The sequence below is a fragment of the Arachis stenosperma genome, chromosome 3 (genome assembly GCF_014773155.1).
Source record: "Arachis stenosperma cultivar V10309 chromosome 3, arast.V10309.gnm1.PFL2, whole genome shotgun sequence".
Taxonomy (NCBI): Eukaryota; Viridiplantae; Streptophyta; class Magnoliopsida; order Fabales; family Fabaceae; genus Arachis; species Arachis stenosperma.
This window is the reverse complement of record NC_080379.1, coordinates 131,858,507-131,881,237: the sequence shown is the minus strand read 5'-3', so window position 1 is coordinate 131,881,237 and position 22,731 is coordinate 131,858,507. Positions and strand designations below refer to the sequence as shown.

The 22,731-nt window shown below is 38.5% G+C and overlaps 2 non-coding genes across 2 annotated transcripts; one reads left to right on the top strand and one right to left on the bottom strand.

The window, feature by feature from the left end:
* Positions 1-2,213: 2,213 nt before the first annotated feature.
* On the bottom strand, positions 2,214-2,321 carry LOC130972677 (small nucleolar RNA R71). The gene has a single exon (XR_009083841.1). It is a non-coding gene; the product is annotated as a small nucleolar RNA R71 (small nucleolar RNA).
* Positions 2,322-19,054: 16,733 nt separating this feature from the next.
* Positions 19,055-19,158, top strand: LOC130971889 (small nucleolar RNA R71). The gene has a single exon (XR_009083093.1). It is a non-coding gene; the product is annotated as a small nucleolar RNA R71 (small nucleolar RNA).
* The last annotated feature ends 3,573 nt before the right edge of the window (positions 19,159-22,731 follow it).

Here is a 22,731-nt window from a genome sequence, read left to right as displayed (position 1 = left end):
TAAGTATCTCTATCTTTATCTTTATGTTTTATTCATCATCTATACCCATTTGAGTCTGCCTGACTAAGATTTACAAGGTGACCATAGCTTGCTTCATACCAACAATCTCCGTGGCATCGACCCTTACTCACGTAAGGTATTACTTGGATGACCCAGTGCACTTGCTGGTTAGTTGTGCAAAGTTGTGTAGTGATCACAATTTCGCGCTACCAAGTTTTTGGCGTCGTTGCCGGGGATTGTTTTGAGTATGGACAACTGACGGTTCATCTGTTGCTTAGATTAGGTATTATTTTTTTAGAGTTCTTAAGAATGAGTTCTAGAGTTTCATAATGATCTGTTGAAATCTGGCTGGCTGAGAAGCCATGTCTAATCTTATTGGACCGAGGTTTCAACTTATCATCACAAGAGCTTGTTGATTTCTATCAATCTTGCTATTGGAGCAATGATCTGCTAAGGCTTGGCTGGCCATTGGCCATGTCTAGTGTTTTGGACCGAAGCTTTCTTTGAAAGCTTGGCTGGCTGTGAAGCCATGTCTAATTCCTAGACCGGAGTCTTAGACTAACATTGCAATGATTCCTGGAATCCAAATTGAGAATTCTGAAACCTTCATTTTCTAGTTTCATATAATTTTCGAAAAGCACAAAAAAAATTATAAAAATCATAAAAACCAAAAATATTTTATGTTTCTTGTTTGAGTCTAGTGTCTAATTTAAGTTTGGTGTCTTGCATGCCTTGTTTATTTGATCTTGGTTCTATTTTCAAGCCAATAGTACAGGGAACTGAAGATTCAGAACATGCAGCAGAGGAATTACACAGAAAAAGCTGGGCGTTCAAACGCCCAGTGAAGAAGGACAGACTGGCGTTTAAACGCCAGCCAGGGTACCTGGTTGGGCGTTTAACGCCCAAAAAGGTAGCATTTTGGGCGTTAAACGCCAGAATGGATACCATTCTGGGCGTTTAACGCCAGGATGGCACAAGGGGGAGGATTTTGTTTTCAAAATCAATTTTTTTTCAAGTTTTCAAAGTTTTTCAAAATCAAATCTTTTTTTTCAAATCATATCTTTTCAATCAAATGTTTTCAAAATCAATTTCTTTCCTTTTTCAAAGATACTTACTAACAATTAATGATTTGATTGAACATTTTAAGTATGTTGCCTTTTCTGTTGAGAAAGGTTTAATGTTTGAATCATATCTTTTCTTGTTAGGCAAGTCATTAATTTTTAAAATCAAATCTTTTTAAATTGTTTTCAAAATCATATCTTTTCAATCATATCTTTTTAAAACCATAACTTTTTCAATCATATCTTTTTAATCACATCTTTTTCAAAATAGTTTTCAAATCATATCTTTTTGATTTCTAATTTCAAAATCTTTTTCAAAAATTACTTGATTTCTTTCCCACTCTTGATTTTCGAAAATCAATTAAAGTTTTTTTTAAAAAAAAATGTTTTCAAAATATTTCACTTGATTTTCGAAAAATTTCTTCCTCTCTTCCCACATCCTTCTATTTAGGGAGTACCACTCCTTCTCAATGCACAATTCGAACTCTATCTAATTAAGTTCGAATTCTTCTACCTCTTCTTTCTATTTTTCTGTTCCTCTGACACCTCAAGGAATCTCTATACTGTGACATAGAGGATTCCATATTTTCTTGTTCTCTTCTCTTTCATATGAGCAGGAGCAAAGACAAAGGCATTCTTGTTGAAGCTGACCCTGAACCTGAAAGGACCTTGAAGCGAAAGCTAAGAGAAGCTAAGGCACAACTCTCTGTTGAGGACCTGACCGAATTCTTTAAAGAAGAAGAACCCATGGCAGCCGAAAACAACAACAATGCCAACAATGCAAGGAAGGTGCTGGGTGACTTTACTGCACCTACTCCCGACTTCTATGGGAGAAGCATCTCTATCCCTGCCATTGGAGCAAACAACTTTGAGCTTAAGCCTCAATTAGTTTCTCTAATGCAACAGAATTGCAAGTTCCATGGACTTCCATTGGAAGATCCTCATCAGTTCTTAGCTGAATTCTTGCAAATCTGTGACACAGTCAAGACTAATGGGGTAGACCCTGAGGTCTACAGACTTATGCTATTCCCTTTTGCTGTAAGAGACAGAGCTAGGACATGGTTGGACTCACAACCTAAAGAAAGCCTGGACTCATGGGAAAAGCTAGTCAATGCCTTCTTGGCAAAGTTCTTTCCACCTCAAAAATTGAGTAAGCTTAGAGTGGAAGTCCAAACCTTCAGACAGAAGGATGGAGAATCCCTCTATGAAGCTTGGGAAAGATACAAACAATTGATCAGAAAATGTCCTTCTGACATGCTTTCTGAATAGAGCATCATAGGTATTTTCTATGATGGTCTCTCTGAACTATCCAAGATGTCTTTGGATAGCTCTGCTGGAGGATCTCTTCATCTGAAGAAGACGCCTACAGAAGCTCAAGAGCTAATTGAAATGGTTGCAAATAACCAATTCATGTACACTTCTGAAAGGAATCCTGTGAATAATGGGACAAATCAGAAGAAAGGAGTTCTTGAGATTGATACTCTGAATGCCATTTTGGCTCAGAACAAGATATTGACTCAACAAGTCAATTTGATTTCTCAAAGTCTGTCTGGAATGCAAAATGCACCAAGCAGTACTAAGGATGCTTCATCTGAAGAAAAAGCCTATGATCCTGAGAACCCTTCAATGGAAGAGGTGAATTACCTAGGAGAACCCTATGGGAACACCTATAATTCTTCATGGAGAAATCACCCAAATTTCTCATGGAAGAATCAAGAGAGACCTCAACAAGGTTTTAACAACAATAATGGTGGAAGAAACAGGTTTAGCAATGGCAAGCCTTTTCCATCATCTTCTCAGCAACAGACAGAGAATTCTAAGCAGAACCCCTCTGACTTAGCAACCATGGTCTCTGATCTAATCAAAACCACTCAAAGTTTCATGACTGAAACAAGGTCCTCCATTAGAAATTTGGAGGCACAAGTGGGACAGCTGAGCAAGAAAGTTACTGAACTCCCTCCAAGTACTCTTCCAAGCAACACAGAAGAAAATCCAAAAGGAGAGTGCAAGGCCATCAACATGGCCGAATTTGGAGAGGAAGGAGAGGAAGTGAACGCCACTGAGGAAGACCTCAGTGGGCGTGCACTGACCTCCACTGAGTTCCCAAATGAGGAACCATGGGAATCTGAGGCTCAAAATGAGACCATAGAGATTCCATTGGAGTTACTTCTGCCATTCATGAGCTCTGATGAGTATTCCTCCTCTGAAGAGGATGAGTATGTCACTGAAGAGCAAGTTGCTAAATACCTTGGAGCAATCATGAAGCTAAATGACAAGTTATTTGGAAATGAGACTTGGGAGAACGAACCTCCTTTGCTCACCAAAGAACTGGATGACTTGTCTAGGCAGAAATTACCTCAAAAGAGACAAGATCCTGGGAAGTTTTCCATACCTTGCACCATAGGCACCATGACCTTCAACAAGGCTCTGTGTGACTTAGGGTCAAGTGTAAACCTCATGCCTCTCTCTGTAATGGAGAAGCTAGGGATCTTTGAGGTACAAGCTGCAAGAATCTCACTAGAGATGGCAGACAATTCAAGAAAACAAGCTTATGGACTTGTAGAGGATGTTTTGGTGAAGATTGAAGACCATTACATCCCTGCTGATTTCATAGTCCTAGAGACTGGGAAGTGCATGGATGAATCTATCATCCTTGGCAGACCCTTCTTAGCCACAGCAAAGGCTGTGATTGATGTTGATAGAGGCGAACTGATCATTCAAGTGAATGAAGAATCCTTTGTGTTTAAGGCTCAAGGATACCCCTCTGTCACCATGGAGAAGAAGCATGAAGAGCTTCTCTCAAATCAGAGTCAAGCAGAGCCCCCACAGTCAAACTCTAAGTTTGGTGTTGGGAGGCCACAACCAAACTCTAAGTTTGGTGTTGAACCCCCACATTCAAACTCTAAGTTTGGTGTTGGGAGGTTCCAACATTGCTCTGAGTATCTGTGAGGCTCCATGAGAGCCCTCTGTCAAGCTACTGACATTAAAGAAGCGCTTGTTGGGAGGCAACCCAATGTTATATTTTATCTATTTTCTTTTGTTATTTTATTTTATAGGTTGATGATCATGAGAAGTCACAAAATCAATTGAAAAAGCAAAAACAGAATGAAAAACAGGAAGAAAAACAGCACACCCTGGAGGAAGAACCTACTGGCGTTTAAACGCCAGTAAGGTTAGCAGTTGGGCGTTTAACGCCCAGTCTGGCACCATTCTGGGCGTTTAACGCCAGAAAGGGGCACCAGACTGGCGTTAAACGCCAGGAAAGGGCAAGAACCTGGCGTTAAACGCCAGAAATGGGCACCAGTCCGGCGTTTAACGCCAGATTTGGCACAAAACGTGTTTTTGCATGCCATTTGGTGCAGGGATGACTTTTCCTTGACACCTCAGGATCTGTGGACCCCACAGGATCCCCACCAACCCACCACTCTCTCTCTTCTTCCTCACCCATTCACCAATCACCTCAATACCTCTTCCCCAAAAACCCTTCACCTATCAAATCCCATCTTTCTCTTCACCACTCACATTCATCCTTCATAAAACCCCACCTACCTCACCCTTCAAATTCAAACCACTTTCCCTCCCAAACCCACCCATACATGACCGAACCATGAGCCCCCCCTCTCCTATATATACCCTTCTTCACCCCTTCATTTTCACACAACATAAACACCACTTCTCCCCCTCTTTGGCCGAACACTAAGCCACTCCCTTCTTCCTCATTTCTTCTTCTTCTACTCTCTTCTTTCTTCTTTTGCTCGAGGACGAGCAAACCTTTTAAGTTTGGTGTGGTAAAAGCATTGCTTTTTGTTTTTCCATAACCATTTATGGCATCCAAGGCCGGAGAAACCTCTAGAAAGAGGAAAGGGAAGGCAAAAGCCTCCACCTCCGAGGCATGGGAGATAGAGAGATTCATCTCAAGGGTGCATCAAGACCACTTCTATGAAGTTGTGGCCTTGAAGAAGGTGATCCCCCGAGGTCCCTTTTTCACTCAAAAAGAGTGAATATCCGGAGATCCGACATGAGATCCGAAGAAGAGGTTGGGAAGTTCTTACCAACCCCATTCAACAAGTCGGAATCTTGATGGTTCAAGAGTTCTATGCCAATGCATGGATCACCAAGAACCATGATCAAAGTGTGAACCCGGATCCAAAGAATTGGCTTACTATGGTTCGGGGGAAATACTTAGATTTTAGTCCGGAAAATCTGAGGTTGGCATTCAACTTGCCTATGATGCAAGGAGATGAACATCCTTACACTAGAAGGGTCAACTTTGATCAAAGGTTGGACCAAGTCCTCACAGTCATATGTGAAGAGGGCGCACAATGGAAGAGAGATTCAAGAGGGAAGCCGGTTCAATTGAGAAGGCATGACCTCAAACCCGTGGCTAGAGGATGGTTGGAGTTTATCCAACGCTCAATCATTCCCACTAGCAACCGGTCCGAAGTTACTCTAGACCGGGCCATCATGATCCATAGCATCATGATTGGAGAAGAAGTGGAAGTTCATGAGGTTATAGCCCAAGAACTCTATAAGGTGGCGGATAAGTCCTCTACCTTAGCAAGGTTAGCCTTTCCTCATCTCATTTGTCACCTCTGTTATTCAGTTGGAGTTGACATAGAGGGAGACGTCCTTATTGATGAGGACAAGCCCATCACCAAGAAAAGGATGGAGCAAACAAGAGACCCCTCTCATTATGAGATCCCTGAGATACCTCAAGGGATGCACTTTCCTCCACAAGACTATTGGGAGCAACTAAACACCTCCCTAGGAGAATTGAGTTCCAACATGGGACAACTAAGGGTGGAGCACCAAGAACATTCCATCATCCTCCATGAAATTAGAGAAGATCAAAGACTCATGAGAGAGGAGCAACAAAGACAAGGAAGAGACATTGAGGAGCTCAAGCACTCCATAAGACCTTCAAGAGGAAGAACAAGCCGCCATCACTAAGGTGGACCCGTTCTTTAATCTCCTTGTTCTTTATTTTCTTGGTTTTTCGAAAATTTATGCTTTATGTTTGTCCATGTTTGTGTCTTATGATCATTAGTGTCTATGCCTTAAAGTTATGAATGTCCTATGAATCCATCACCTTTCTTAAACAAATGTTCTTAATTGAAAAAGAAAAGAATTGCATGAATTTTGAATTTTATAGCAGTTTAATTATTTTGATGTGGTGGCAACACTTTTGTTTTCTGAATGTATGCTTAAACAGTGCATATGTCTTTTGAATTTGTGATTCATGAATGTTGGCTCTTGAAAGAATGATGAAAAAGGAGACATGTTACTGAGGATCTGAAAAATCATAAAAATGATTCTTGAAGCAAGAAAAAGCAGTGAATACAAAAAAAAAGAGAAAACGAAAAAAAAGAAAGAGAAAAAGAAAGAAAAAAAGAAAGAAAAAGAAAGAAATAAAGTTGTGATCCAAGGCAAAAAGAGTATGCTTAAGAACCCTGGACACCTCTAATTGGGAACTTTAGCAAAGCTGAGTCACAATCTGAAAAGGTTCACCCAATTATGTGTCTGTGGCATGTATGTATCCGGTGGTAATACTGGAAGACAGAGTGCTTTGGGCCACAGCCAAGACTCAATAAGTAGCTGTGTTCAAGAATCATCATACTTAACTAGGAGAATCAATAGCACCATCTGGATTCTGAGTTCCTAAAGAAGCCAATCATTCTGAATTTCAAAGGATAGAGTGAGATGCCAAAACTGTTCAGAAGCAAAAAGCTAAAAGCCCCGCTCATCTAATTAATTCTGATCTTCATAGATGTTTTTGGAATTCATTTCATATTCTCTTCTTTTTATCTTATTTGATTTTCAGTTGCTTGGGGACAAGCAACAATTTAAGTTTGGTGTTGTGATGAGCGGATAATTTGTACGCTTTTTGGCATTGTTTTTAGTATGTTTTTAGTATGATCTAGTTAGTTTTTAGTATATTTTTATTAGTTTTTAGTTAAAATTCACTTTTCTGGACTTTACTATGAGTTTGTGTGTTTTTCTATGATTTCAGGTATTTTCTGGCTGAAATTGAGGGACCTGAGCAAAAATCTGACCCAGAGACTGAAAAGGACTGCAGATGCTGTTGGATTCTGACCTCCCTGCACTCGAAGTGGATTTTCTGGAGCTACAGAAGCATAATTGGCGCGCTCTCAACGGCGTTGGAAAGTAGACATCCTGGGCTTTCCAGCAATATATGATAGTCCATACTTTGCCCAAGATTTGATGGCCCAAACCGGCGTTCAAAGTCACCCTCAGGAATTCCAGCGTTAAACGCCGGAACTGGCACCAAAATGGGAGTTAAACGCCCAAACTGGCACCAAAGCTGGCGTTTAACTCCAAGAAGAGTCTCTACACGAAAATGCTTCATTGCTCAGCCCAAGCACACACCAAGTGGGCCCGGAAGTGGATTTTTATGTCATTTACTCATCTTTGTACACCTTAGGCTACTAGTTTCCTATAAGTAGGACCTTTTACTATTGTATTTTCATCTTTTGATCACTTTAGATCTCTAGATCATCTTCGGACATCTAGTTCTTAGATCATTTGGGGGCTGGCCTCACGGCCATGCCTAGACCTTGTTCTTATGTATTTTCAACGGTGGAGTTTCTACACACCATAGATTAAGGTGTGGAGCTCTGCTGTACCTCGAGTATTAATGCAATTACTATTGTTCTTCTATTCAATTCCGCTTGTTCTTTGTCCAAGATATCACTTGTTCTTCAACTTGATGAATGTGATGATCCGTGACACTTGTCAAGCTCTTTCTCATTTTTTCTTAATCGCTTCTATATGGTTTAAGTTCGAATCAATTGTCTTAACCCATGTCCATTTAGTTATATCAATTAATTTTCTCATATATAATAGTCCATTTATACTTCTGTCTTAAATTTTCTTTATTCAATTTCCATCTCATTTTCCATCTCTACATCTCTTTAACTTAAGAATTTACAATGAAAGGAAATTGAAAGTACAAAAGCCTTGTCTTTCTCCCATTTTTGATCCATGCAATGGAAGGCTCAAATGAGAAACGTCTATTTTTATGTCAAATAACCTAAATTGCCAGCAGATGCAGCGGTCAGATGAGCATCAGCTACAATTGATGGGAGTGGAACATCTTCCATCATTCGAGACCTTCATTCTTTTCTTCGAAGATGGAATGGCAGCAGCACCTGCGATTATGGAAGCGCCATTCTTAAAGAGGCGCGACATTTTTGAAGAGGTGAGATACAAACTCTTGTTTTTGAAGCAGCATTCAAAGACGGTGATAGCTACCTAGTGTAGAAGAGAACCTTCAATGAGTGCTAAGAGTTGTCTTGATAGGGTGGTTCAAGTCTTTGGCCTGGTTAATCTTGTTTACTTAGGCCACATCCAAACAAAAAAGAAATTGTGCAAATTGTCCTCATGGTTAAAAAAAATTACCACACTTCATTTTAAGCTAATGTTCCTCATCATTTTTAAAATACGCTTCCATTAAACAATAGAACATGCTACATGTCAGTACACTAGTGGCCGGTCAACTTGTGGCCACCCTTAGCCACGAAAGTCCATGCACTATAAAAAAAAACCATGATCATAGCTAGTGAAAAGGGTGACCATAGGTCTATGGTCAGAGTTTTTTTTATCTATGGTCACGGTTACAATATTTAAATTCTGACACTTTAGGCCACGTTTTTTTACCGTGACCATAGGTTACTCTGTGGTCACGCATAAAAACAGTGAGTGGTCACCCTTTTGTAAATTATGACTATAACTTATCTATGGTTATGATATTTTAAAATCATGATCATAGCTTACCTATTTTAAAACCGTGACCACAGCCTACTCTATGGTCATCCCTGTTCAAACCGTGACCGTAACTTACTCTATGGTCACCCTTTTGTGAAACCGTGACCATAGCTTATCTATGGTCACTCTATTTAAACACTGTGACCATAGCCTACTTTATGGTCACCCTTTTGTAAAATCATGATCATAGGCTAATCTATGGTTAAGGTTTTAGCGTAACCACCCTATTTTAAAACCGTGATCATAGCTTACTCTATGATCACTCTTTTAAAAAATCGTGACCATAGTCTTATCTATGGTCACAGTTTTAGCATGACCATAACTTATCTATGGTAACCCTATTTTAAAACTGTGACCATAGCTTACTCTATAGTCAACCATGTTTTAACCGTGACCATAGGCTAATCTATGGTCATGGTTTTAGCGTGACCATAGCTTATCTATGGTCACTCTATTTTAAAACTGTGACCATATCTTACTCTATGGTCACCCTTTTGTAAAACCGTGACCATAACCTAATCTATAGTCACGGTTTTAGGATGACCATAGCTTACTCTATGGTCATGCTATTTTAAAATTGTGACCATAGCTTACTCTGCTTTTTTGAGATTTATTTTTTTAAAAGCATAAGTATATCCTAAAATTATGTAATCACAAAATAATTCTAAAAAAGACAAATTCAAGAAATATAAATCATACAATTTACATTATAAGCTAGATATGTTTTTAATTCAAATAACACAAATCAAAATAGGGTGTAATTTATCCATTACATGTAATTACAGGTAAAGTCTCTTAAAAAAGTACAAAAGACATCAAAATATTACATTTAGATAACTAAAGTATATATGAGACCCATTCCATCTCATATTTATATGAAAAATAATATTTTCTTTACATCATGTCTTCTTGCTAGCAAAAGAAATATGTAACTGATGCGTGAGCATCTTATACCCTTTTCTAGTTGTTTTTATTTTGGTTTTAGTTTTACTATATTTTAGTGCACAATTTACCTTTGGATGCTACTTTGAGTTTTTCTTATGTTTTTGTGGTTTTAGGTGAAATTCAGAGCAGTTTGGAAAAGCCTAGAGCAAGAAACAAAAGTGCTGTCAGCTCCCCCTTGGGCGCTGAACGCCAACCTGGCGTTCAACGCCAGCAAGGGAGCATGAAGTCAGAGGCGCAACTCCCTTCTGGGTGTTCAACGCCCAATCCTGGCGTTGAACACCAGCTTGTTGTCCAAGCCACTCACCTATTGGGACTCCAAGTGGATTTAGCACTTCTTAGGCTTATCTTATTTTACCTTTGTAATTTTTATTTTAAAATAATATCTTTTAGGTTTTAGCATTTATTATTAGGTAAGTATTTATAGGAGAAGATCCATTAGGTTTAGAGGAGATCTTCTTCCTTCCGTATCTTTTCAGAAACCTATTTTCTTTGTAAAGTTATGAGCAACTAAACCTCCTGGTTAAGGTTATGAGCTCTGTTTATTTTTATGGATTAATATTATTACTCTTCTATTTTAATATATGTTTGATTTAATTCTAAGGTGTGTCTCGTTCTTAATATAATGGAATTAGGTGGAACGGAAGTATGACCCTTTTTCTACTTGAGTTTTGGTGATACTTTGACCAAGGTTTCTTGAACTACAGCTTGAGAACACACCTCCTAAACAGCTAATCCACAGCTCGATGGGGACATGGGAATATCTTTTCAGTCGAGATCTGGGGTGATTATGGCCTTTGTGGTATAAACTAGTTTTCTGAACTTTACCCTCCAATTCGAATTGAATGACCACTGACCATGGCATTTGATGAGTATTAGAGGAGATTAAATTGCTAAGGAATTAGGGTTTAATCACTTACAGTTTGCCATAGAATGAATCATTCATTGTTAAAATATTTAGTAAGAAGTTTTAATCCGGAAAGATAAACATCTCCGAGACCTTAACTGTTTTCTTATATTGATTTTACACCAACCTTTTATTGCAATTCCTATTTACTTGTCTTATGCATTTTGGTGGACGAAATTGTTATTCATGTGTTATTCCATTTTGCAAAATTCATTGCTTTTCATTCCCTGGTAATGGCGCCAAAAACATGATGCCAATACCATGGTTCACAACTTCGTTCAACTTAACCAGCAAGTGTACTGGGTCATCCAAGTAATACCTTACATGAGTAAGGGTCGATCCCACAGAGATTGTTGGTATGAAGCAAGCTATGGTCACCTTGTAAATCTCAGTTAGGCAGATTAAATGGTTATGGGTTTCGAAAATTAATAATAAATAGAAAATAAAATAAGATAGGAATACTTATGTAAATCAATAGTGGAAATTTCAGATAGGCGTATGGAGATGCTGTGTTCCTCTTGAATCTCTACTTTCTCATTGCTTTCATCCAATCCTTCTTACTCCTTTCCATGGAAAGCTGTATGTAGGGCATCACCGTTGTCAATGGCTACATCCCATCCTCTTAGTGAAAATGGTCCTATGCTCTGTCACGGCACGGCTAATCATCTGTCGGTTCTCAATCAGGTTGGAATAGAATCCCTTGATTCTTTTGCGTTTGTCACTAACGCCCAGCCTTCAGCAGTTTGAAGCTCGTCACAGTCATTCAATCCCAGAATTCTACTCAGAATACCATAGACAAGGTTTAGACTTTCCGGATCCTCATGAATGCCGCCATCAATTCTAGCTTATACCACGAAGATTCTGTTGGAGAATCTAAGAGATATGCGCCCAGCCTAAGGTAGAACGGAAGTGGTTGTCAATCACGCGCGTTCATAGGTGAGAATGATGATGAGTGTCACGGATCATCACATTCATCAAAGTGAAGTGCAACGTATATCTTGGAATAAGAATAAAAGAGAATTGAATAAAAAGTAATAATAATTGTATTGAAACTTGAGGTACAGCAGAGCTCCACACCCTTAATCTATGGTGTGCAGAAACTCCACCGTTGAAAATACATAAGTGAAAGGTTCAGGCATGGCCGAATGGCCAGCCCCCATGATCTGAGAACTAATCATCCCAAGATGCTCTTCAGATCTAAAGTGATCAAAAGATATCTAATACAATAGTTAAATGTCCTATATTTACTAGACTAGCTACTAGGGTTTACATGAGTAAGTAATTGATGCATAAATCCACTTTCGGGGCCCACTTGGTGTATGTTTGGGCTGAGCTTGATCTATCCACGAGCTGAGGCTTTTCTTGGAGTTGAACTCCAAGTTATAACGTGTTTTGGGCGTTCAACTCCGGATCATGACGTTTTTCTGGCGTTTAACTCCAGACAGCAGCATGTACTTGGCGTTCAACGCCAAGTTACGTCATCAATTTCTGAATAAAGTATGGACTATTATATATTTCTGGAAAGCTCTGGATGTCTACTTTCTAACGCCGTTGAGAGTGCGCCATTTGGAGTTCTGTAGCTCCAGAAAATTCATTTCGAGTGCAGGGAGGTTAGATTCCAACAGCATCAGCAGTCCTTTTGTCAGCCTTTTTCAGAGTTTTGCTCAAGTCCCTCAATTTCAGCCAGAAATTACCTGAAATCACAGAAAAACACACAAACTCATAGTAAAGTCCAAAAATGTGAATTTAACATAAAAACTAATGAAAAGATCCCTAAAAGTAGCTTGAACTTACTAAAAACTACCTAAAAACAATGCCAAAAAGCGTATAAATTATCCGCTCATCACAACACCAAACTTAAATTGTTGCTTGTCCCCAAGCAACTGAAACTCAATTGGATAAAAACAAGAGAATATACTATAAATTCCAGAATATCAATGAATATTAATTATAATTAGATGAGCGGGACTTGTAGCTTTTTGCTTCTGAACTGTTTTGGCATCTCACTTTTTCCTTTGAAGTTTAGAATGATTGGCTTCTCTAGGAACTTAGAATTTCGGATAGTGTTATTGACTTTCCTAGTTAAGCATGTTGATTCTTGAACACAGCTACTTATGAGTCTTGGCCGTGGCCCCAAGCACTTTGTTTTCCAGTATTACCACCGGATACATAAATACCACAGACACATAACTGGGTGAACCTTTTCAGATTGTGACTCAGCTTTGCTAGAGTCCCCAGTTAGAGGTGTCCAGAGCTCTTAAGCACACTTTTTTTGCTTTGGATCACGACTTTAACCACTCAGTCTCAAGCTTTTCACTTGGACCTTCATGACACAAGCACATGGTTAGGGACAGCTTGATTTAGCCGCTTAGGCCTGGATTTTATTTCCTTAGGCCCTCCTATCCATTAATGCTCAAAGCCTTGGATCCTTTTTACCCTTGCCTTTTTGTTTTAAGGGCTATTGGCTTTTTTTGCTTGCTTTTTCTTTTTCTTTCTATTTTTTTTTGCCATTTTTTTTCGCAAGCTTCTTCTTTTTCACTGCTTTTTCTTGCTTCAAGAATCAATTTCATGATTTTTCAGATCATCAATAACATTTCTCTTTGTTCATCATTCTTTCAAGAGCCAACAATTTTAACATTCATAAACAACAAGATCAAAAGACATATGCACTGTTCAAGCATTCATTCAGAAAACAAAAGTATTGTCACCACATCAATATAATTAAATTAAATTCAAGGATAAATTCGAAATTCATGTACTTCTTGTTCTTTTGAATTAAAACATTTTTCATTTAAGAGAGGTGAAGGATTAATGGATTTATTCATAGCTTTAAGGCATGGTTACATACTAATGATCATGAAGTAAAGACACAAATCATGGATAAACACAACATTAAAAACCGAAAACAGAAAGAAATAAAGTGTAAATCATGTTGCTTGTATGCGAAGTTTGTATTCGTAGGTTTTGATGAATGACAAACCAACAAACGACATGAAAGACAAACCAACAAACAACTTGAATGAACAAGCATGTTGAAAGATCAACCAACATTCAACGTTGAGGAATGAAGAGTTGAAAGCAACACAACAACAACAAGAAACTCAAGTCCACAACATTTGAAGACAAGTATAGTGTCTTAGGACTTAGGTAACTTCTTGTTAAGAACCAATTGCTAAATCTCTCAACACACACTCACAAAATGTTTTGATGCACATCTTGCAATTCGATGCTAGCCAAATGGTTTAAAACTTGTTTTCAAAGGTACAAAAGCATAGGAATTGACTCCAACAAGTTTGAGATCAATCCTAAGTATTTTGAAGTGATTTTAAGCCATTCTTTAAGGTTTGCATCGATGCACACTCATCTTGCATCGATGCAAAGCATGCGACGACTTGTTGCATCGATGCAAAGATGTTTGCATCGATGCAAAGATGTTTGCATCGATGCAACCTAGCTGAAAATTCAAATTTCAGCTTCAAAGACACATTTGCATCGATGCAAAGTGTTATGCATCGATGCAAATGATTCAAAAACATAAAAAACGGCTAGTTTTGACAAAAAGGCTCCATCCCATTAACTCCCCAACGTTTCTAAGGTTTGGGGAGTCTATAAATAGATGGATTGAAGCCTTATTTCAGATACTTGAGTATTTGCAAACTATCTTGTTTATATTCTTTCATTCTACACATTTTTAAGGTGTTATAATACACAATTTGAGAGAGCAATATCAATTGGTTCAATAGTGCTAAACTTGTAATCATACACTCTTCTAGAGAGTACTCATTTCGTCTCAACAATTCTTTGAGAATTGTTTTCTTGTACACTTTGTAAATTGGAGTGTGATCTCCAAGGTTGAGTCAAGAGTTATAAACACTATAGTCGGTGAGGATACCAAAGAGGTATACTAAGTACTCAAGGCAAATCTTAGAGAAGGTATCTCTAAGTGGAGTGGGTTAGTATACGAGTGGTGATCATATACCGTGAGGTGTTAGAAACTAAGGACTCGGATTGTAAAAGGTTTTGCGCGAGCACCTTGAAGCTTGGCAATAGTGGAACTTCTCAATAGCGATTGAGAAAGAAAGTGGACGTAGGACAAGGATTGTGCCGAACCACTCTAAATAGCGTTTGCATCTCTCCAAACTCATCTCTTCAATATTATTGTCTTTTACCTTTGAGCAAATAAATTGTGATCGAAAAGTAGCTTCGTAAGTACTTAAGGAATAGCTTAAGTCCGATTGGTGAAAAACTTGATCAATTTATTTGAGTTGGTGTCTATTGGAAAGTAAAAGCTCCTTATAAATGCTTAGCAATTGAGTTAAGCTCTTGGAAAAATACTAGTACAATAACACTTTTGTATATTGTCTTTAACTTTCGCAAAAAGATTCATTATTGTTGCAATACTCAATTCACCCCCCCCCCCCTCTTGAGTAATTGTGCATAGGTTCTACATAAAGAACAAGGAATGAATCCACCTTTAGTGGCGTCTTCTTCTTGAAGGACCAATGATGTTCTTAAGCTCTTCTATGTCCCTTCCTTGCCTTTGTTGCTCCTCCCTCATTGCTCTTTGATCTTCTCTTATTTCATGGAGAATGATGGAGTGCTCATGATGTTCCACCCTTAGTTGTTCAACATTGTGGCTCAAATCTTCTAAGGAAGTGTTGAGTTGTTCCCAATAGTTGTTGGGAGGAAAGTGCATCCCTTGAGGCATCTCAGGGATTTCTTGATGATGAGCTTCCTCATGCATCTCTTGAGAACCGTGAAGGGTCTCTCTTGCTTGCTCCATCCTCTTCTTAGTGATGGGCTTATCCTCTTCAATGGAGATGTCTCCTTCTATGATAACTCCAACTGAGTAACATAGATGGCAAATAAGGTGAGGAAAAGCTAGTCGTGCCATGGGTGAAGGCTTGTCGGCTATTTTGTAGATTTCATTGGAGATGACCTCATGAACTTCTACTTCCTCTCCAATCATGATGCCATGAATCATGATGGCCCGATCCACATTAACTTCAGATCGGTTGCTAGTGGGAATGATGGAGCGTTGAATGAACTCCAACCATCCTCTAGCCACAGGCTTGAGGTCCAGTCTTTTTAGTTGGATTGGCTTACCTTTGGAGTCTCTCTTCCATTGAGCTCCTTCCACACATATGTCCATAAGGACTTGGTCCAACCTTTGATTAAAGTTGACCCTTCTAGTGTAGGGGCGTTCATCTCCTTGCATCATGGGCAAGTGGAATGCTAACCTCACATTTTTCGGACTAAAATCTAAGTATTTCCCCCGAACCATTGTGAGATAATTCTTTGGACTCGGGTTCATACTTTGATCATGGTTCCTAGTGATCCATGCATTGGCATAGAACTCTTGAACCATTAAGATTCTGACTTGTTGCATGGGCTTGGTTAGGACTTCCCAACCTCTTCTTCGGATTTCATGTCGGATTTCCGGATACTCATTTTTCTTGAGCTTAAAAGGGACCTCAGGGATCACCTTCTTCTTTGCCACAACATCATAGAAGTGGTCTTGATGGCTCTTGGAGATGAATCTTTCCATCTCCCATGACTCGGAGGTGGAAGCTTTTGTCTTCCCTTTTCCTTTTCTAGAGGATTCTCCGGCCTTAGGTGCCATTGATGGTAATGGAAAAACAAAAAGCTTATGCTTTTACCACACCAAACTTAAAATGTTGCTCGCCCTCGAGCAAGAGAAGAAAGAAGAGAAGAAGAAGAAGAAGAAAATATGGTACAGAGGGAGAGATGTAGGTTCGGCTAAGTGGGAGAAGAGGGGTTTGTGTTGTGTGAAAATGAAGTAGAATGGAAGGGTATTTATAGGGAGAGGGGGGAGGGTATGTTCGGCCATTTTGGGTGGGAATGGGTGGGAAAATGGTTTTGAATTTTTGAAGGTAGGTGGGGTTTATGGGGAAGAGTGGATGGATGTGAGTGGTGAAGGGGGTAATTGGGAAGAGAGATTGAGGTGATTGGTGAAGGGTTTTGGGAAAGGGTGGATGGATGAGAGATTCAGAGATTAAAGTTATTGGGAAGTGTGACATGGGGAATACAAATCACAAAAATAGGATTAGGAGGTAAGGTGGGGATATAGTAGGTGGGGATCTTGTGGGGTCCACAGATCCTGAGGTGATCCTGTGGGGTCCACAGATCCTGAGGTGTCAAGGAATTCCATCCCTGCACCAAATAGGCATGTAAAATGCCTTTGCACACCATTCTGGCGTTTAAACGCCGTGTGGTGCACATTCTGGGCATTCAACGTCCATGTAAAGCATGTTTCTGGCGTTGAACGCCAGTTTCATGCTTGTTACTGGCGTTCAGCGCCAGTTTTTCTTCTTTAGGCACATTCCTGGCATTCAGCGCCAGAATGTTGCTTGTTTCTGGCATTCAGCACCAGAATGATGCTTTGTTCTGGCGTTGAACGCCAGCCAGATGCATCTCCCTGGCATTGAACGCCAGCTTGTGCTTCCTCCAGGGTGCGAATTTTTTTCTGCTGTTTTTGACTCTGTTTTTAATTTTTATGATTTTTTTCGTGACTCCTCATGATCATGTACCTAATAAAACACAAAATAAAAATAAAATAAAATAAAAATTAGATAAATAAAATTGGGTTGCCTCCCAACAAGCACTTCTTTAATGTCAATAGCTTGACAGTGGCTCTCATGGAGCCACAAGGTGATCAAGTCAATGTTGTATAGTCCCAACACCAAACTTAGAGTTTGGATATGGGGTCTTAACACCAAACTTAGAGTTTGGTTGTGGCCTCACAACACCAAACTTAGAGTTTGACTGTGTGGGCTCTTCTTGACTCTGAACTGAGAGAAGCTCTTCATGCTTACTCTCTTTTGTCACAGAGGGATGGCCATGTGCCTTAAACACAAGGTAGTCCCCATTCAATTGAAGGACTAATTCACCTCTGTTGACATCTATCACAGCTCCTGCTGTGGCTAGGAAAGGTCTTCCAAGGATGATGCAATCATCCTCTTCCTTCCTAGTGTCTAAGATTATGAAATCAGCAGGGATGTAAAGGCCTTCAACCTTTACTAACACGTCCTCTACTATTCCATAAGCTTGTCTCAATGACTTGTCTGCCAATTGTAATGCGAACAAGGCAGGTTGTACCTCAATGATCCCCAGCTTCTCCATTACAGAGAATGGCATAAGATTTATCCCTGACCCCAGATCACACAGAGCTTTTTCAAAGGTTATGGTGCCTATGGTACAAGGTATCAAAAACTTGCCAGGATCTTGTTTCTTTTGAGGTAGAATTTACTGAATCCAGGTATCTAGTTCACTAATGAGCAAGGGAGGTTCACTTTCCCAAGTCTCATTACCAAACAACTTGGCATTCAGCTTCATGATAGCTCCTAAGTATTGAGCAACTTGCTCTCCAGTTACATCTTCATCCTCTTCAGAAGAAGAATAGTCTTCAGAGCTCATGAATGGCAGAAGGAGATTTAATGGAATCTCTATGGTCTCTATATGAGCCTCAGATTCCTTTGGATCCCTAATAGGAAACTCCTTCTTGCTTGAGGGACGTCCCAGGAGGTCTTCCTCACTAGGATTTTCGTCCTCCTCCTCCCTTGTGCATTCGGCCACATTGATTATATCAATGGCCTTGCACTCTCCTTTTGGATTCTCTTCTGTATTGCTTGGGAGAATACTAGGAGGAGTTTCAATGACTTTCTTACTCAGCTGGCCCACTTGTGCCTCCAGATTTCTGATGGAGGATCTTGTTTCACTCATGAAACTGAAAGTGGCTTTTGACAGATCAGAGACTAGATTGGCTAAATTAGAGGTGTTTTGTTCAGAATTCTCTGTCTGTTGCTGAGAAGATGATGGATATGGCTTGCTATTGCTCAGCCTATTGCGTCCACCATTGTTAAAGCCTTGTTGAGGCTTCTGTTGATCCTTCCATGAGAAATTTGGATGATTTCTCCATGATGAGTTATAGGTGTTTCCATAAGGTTCACCCATGTAATTAACCTCTGCCATGGCAGGGTTCTCAGGATCATAAACTTCTTCAGAAGCTGCCTCTCTAGTACTGTTGGATGCATGTTGCCATCCATTCAGATTTTGAGAGATCATGTTGACCTGTTGAGTCAACACTTTGTTCTGAGCCAATATGGCATTCAGAGCATCAATTTCAAGAACTCCTTTCTTCTGAGGTATCCCATTATTCACGGAATTCCTCTCAGAAGTGTACATGAATTGGTTCTTTGCAACCATGTCAATGAGCTCTTGAGCCTCTTCAGGCGTTTTCTTTAGGTGAATAGATCCACCTGCAGAATGGTCCAATGACATTTTTGAAAATTCAGATAGACCATAATATAATATATCTAATATGGTCCATTCTGAAAACATGTCAGATGGACATCTTTTGGTCAGCTTCTTGTATCTTTCCCAAGCTTCATAGAGGGATTCACCATCTTTTTGTTTGAAGGTTTGAACATCCACTCTCAGCTTGCTCAGCTTTTGAGGAGGAAAGAATTTATCCAAGAAGGCAGTGACCAGCTTATCCCAGGAGTCCAGGCTATCCTTAGGTTGTGAATCCAACCATATTCTAGCTCTGTCTCTTACAGCAAAAGGGAAAAGCATGAGTCTGTAGACTTCAGGATCAACTCCATTCGTCTTTACAGTCTCACAGATCTGCAAGAACTCAGTTAAAAACTGATAAAGATCTTCAGATGGAAGTCCATAAAACTTGCAGTTTTGTTGCATTAAGGCAACTAGCTGAGGTTTCAGCTCAAAGTTATTGGCTCCAATGGCAAGAATGGAGATGCTTCTTCCATCAAACTTGGACGTTGGCTTTGTGAAATCACCAAGCATTCTCCTTGCATTATTATTATTTTTGGCTGCCATCTCCTTCTCTTGTTCAAAAATTTCTGAAAGGTTACCTTTAGAATAATGTAATTTAGCTTCTCTTAATTTCCTCTTCAGAGTCCTTTCAGGTTCTGGATCAATTTCAACAAGAGTTCCTTTTTCCCTGTTCCTGCTCATATGAAAGAGAAGAAAACAAGAAAAGGAAGAGGAATCCTCTATGTCACAGTATAGAGATTCCTTTATGTTAGTTGAAGAAGAAAGGGGATAAGGAAAGGAGAATGGTTCGGATTTTTAGATGAAGAGAGGTGAAGAGAAGTGTTAGTAATTAAATAATTAAATAAAATAAGAAAAGAGAGGGAGAATTTTCGAAAATAATTTTTTTTAAAAAAAGGGTTAGAATTTTCGAAAATTAAATGATAAGATAGAATTAAAATTAAAACAATTAAATTAATTAAAAAGAATTTTTGAAAAAGGGATGAGATATTTTCGAAAATTAGAGAGGGAAAAGTAGTTAGGTGGTTTTGAAAGAGATAAGAAACAAACAAAAAGTTAGTTAGTTGATTGAAAAAAGATTTGAAATCAAATTTTAAAAAGATAAGAAGATAAGAAGTTAGATAAGATATTTTGAAATCACATTTTGAAAAAGATAAAATTTTTGAAAAAGATAAGATAAAAATTTTAAGAAAAAGATATTTTGAAAAAGATTTAATTTTTAAAATGACTTAACTAACAAGAAACTACAAGATAAGATTCTAGAACTTAAAGATTGAACCTTTCTTAACAAGAAAGTAACAAACTTCAAATTTTTGAATCAATCACATTAATTGTTAGCATATTTTCGAAAATATGATATAAAAGATAAGAAAAATATTTTGAAAATATTTTGAAAAAGATTTTTGAAATTTTCGAAAAAGAGGAAAAATTGGAAAAGATATGATTTTTGAAAAAGATTTTGAAAAGATAAGATTTTAAATTTTTTTTTTTGAAAATTTGACTTGACTTGTAAGAAACAACTAATTTTGAAAATTTTCGACCAAGTCAACCCAAAATTTCGAAATTTTGGAGGGAAATAAGGAAAAGATATTTTTTTGATTTTTGAATTTTTAATTATGAGAGAGAAAAACAACAAAATTACTCAATGCATGAAATTTTTAGATCAAAACAATGAATACATGCAAGAATGCTATGAATGTCAAGATGAACACCAAGAACACTTTGAAGATCATGATGAACATCAAGAACATATTTTTGAAAAATTTTTTGATGCAAAGAAAACATGCAAGACACCAAACTTAGAAATCTTTAATGCATGGACTCTAACAAACGAAAAATGCATATGAAAAACAACAAACAACACAAAACAAGAAAACATCAAGATCAAACAAGAAGACTTACCAGAACAACTTGAAGATCATGAAGAACACTATGAATGCATGAAATTTTCGAAAAATTAATGCATAAATTTTAAAAACATGCAATTGACACCAAACTTAAAAATTGACTCAAGACTCAAACAAGAAACACAAAATATTTTTGGTTTTTATGATTTTCTAATTTTTTTGTATTTTTATTAAATTTTTTTTCGAAAATATAGTTTGGAAAAAATGAAAAATAAAGAAAAATTTTGAAAAAGTTTTTGAAAAGAAAATTACCTAATCTGAGCAACAAGATGAACCGTCAGTTGTCCATACTCGAACAATCTCCGGAAACAGCGCCAAAAACTTGGTGGTGTTGCCGGATTAAAAACTTGGCACCATTGTGGGTTGGAAACAATTGTTTGAATTGTTGTTCGAAATTGATTGTTCCCCGGCAACGGCGGTAAAAACTTGGTGGACGAAATTGTTAATCATGTGTTATTCCATTTTGCAAAATTCATTGCTTTTCATTCCCTGGTAATGGCGCCAAAAACATTATGCCAATACCATGGTTCACAACTTCGTTCAACTTAACCAGCAAGTGTACTGGGTCATCCAAGTAATACCTTACGTGAGTAAGGGTCGATCCCACAGAGATTGTTGGTATGAAGCAAGCTATGGTCACCTTGTAACTCTCAGTTAGGCAGATTAAATGGTTATGGGTTTCGAAAATTAATAATAAATAGAAAATAAAATAAGATAGGAATACTTATGTAAATCAATAGTGGAAATTTCAGATAAGCGTATGGAGATGATGTGCTCCTCTTGAATCTCTACTTTCTCATTGCTTTCATCCAATCCTTCTTACTCCTTTCCATGGCAAGCTGTATCTAGGGCATCACCGTTGTCAATGGCTACATCACATCCTCTCTGTGAAAATGGTCCTATGCTCTGTCACGGCACGGCTAATCATCTGTCGGTTCTCAATCAGGTTGGAATAGAATCCCTTGATTCTTTTGCGTTTGTCACTAATGCCCAGCCTTCAGGAGTTTGAAGCTCGTCACAGTCATTCAATCCCAGAATCCTACTCGGAATACCATAGACAAGGTTTAGACTTTCCGGATCCTTATGAATGCCGCCATCAATTCTAGCTTATACCACGAAGATTCTGTTGGGGAATCTAAGAGATATGCGCCCAGCCTAAGGTAGAACGGAAGTGGTTGTCAATCACGCGCGTTCATAGGTGAGAATGATGATGAGTGTCACGGATCATCACATTCATCAAAGTGAAGTGCAACGTATATCTTGGAATAAGAATAAAAGAGAATTGAATAAAAAGTAATAATAATTGTATTGAAACTTGAGGTACAGCAGAGCTCCACACCCTTAATCTATGGTGTGCAGAAACTCCACCGTTGAAAATACATAAGTGAAAGGTTCAGGCATGGCCGAATGGCCAGCCCCCATGATCTGAGAACTAATCGTCCCAAGATGCTCTTCAGATCTAAAGTGATCAAAAGATATCTAATACAATAGTTAAATGTCCTATATATACTAGACTAGCTACTAGGGTTTACATGAGTAAGTAATTGATGCATAAATCCACTTCCGGGGCCCACTTGGTGTATGTTTGGGCTGAGCTTGATCTATCCACGAGCTGAGGCTTTTCTTGGAGTTGAACTCCAAGTTATAACGTGTTTTGGGCGTTCAACTCCGGATCATGATGTTTTTCTGGCGTTTAACTCCAGACAGCAGCATGTACTTGGCGTTCAACACCAAGTTACATCGTCAATTTCTGAATAAAGTATGGACTATTATATATTGCTGGAAAGCTCTGGATGTCTACTTTCCAACGTCGTTG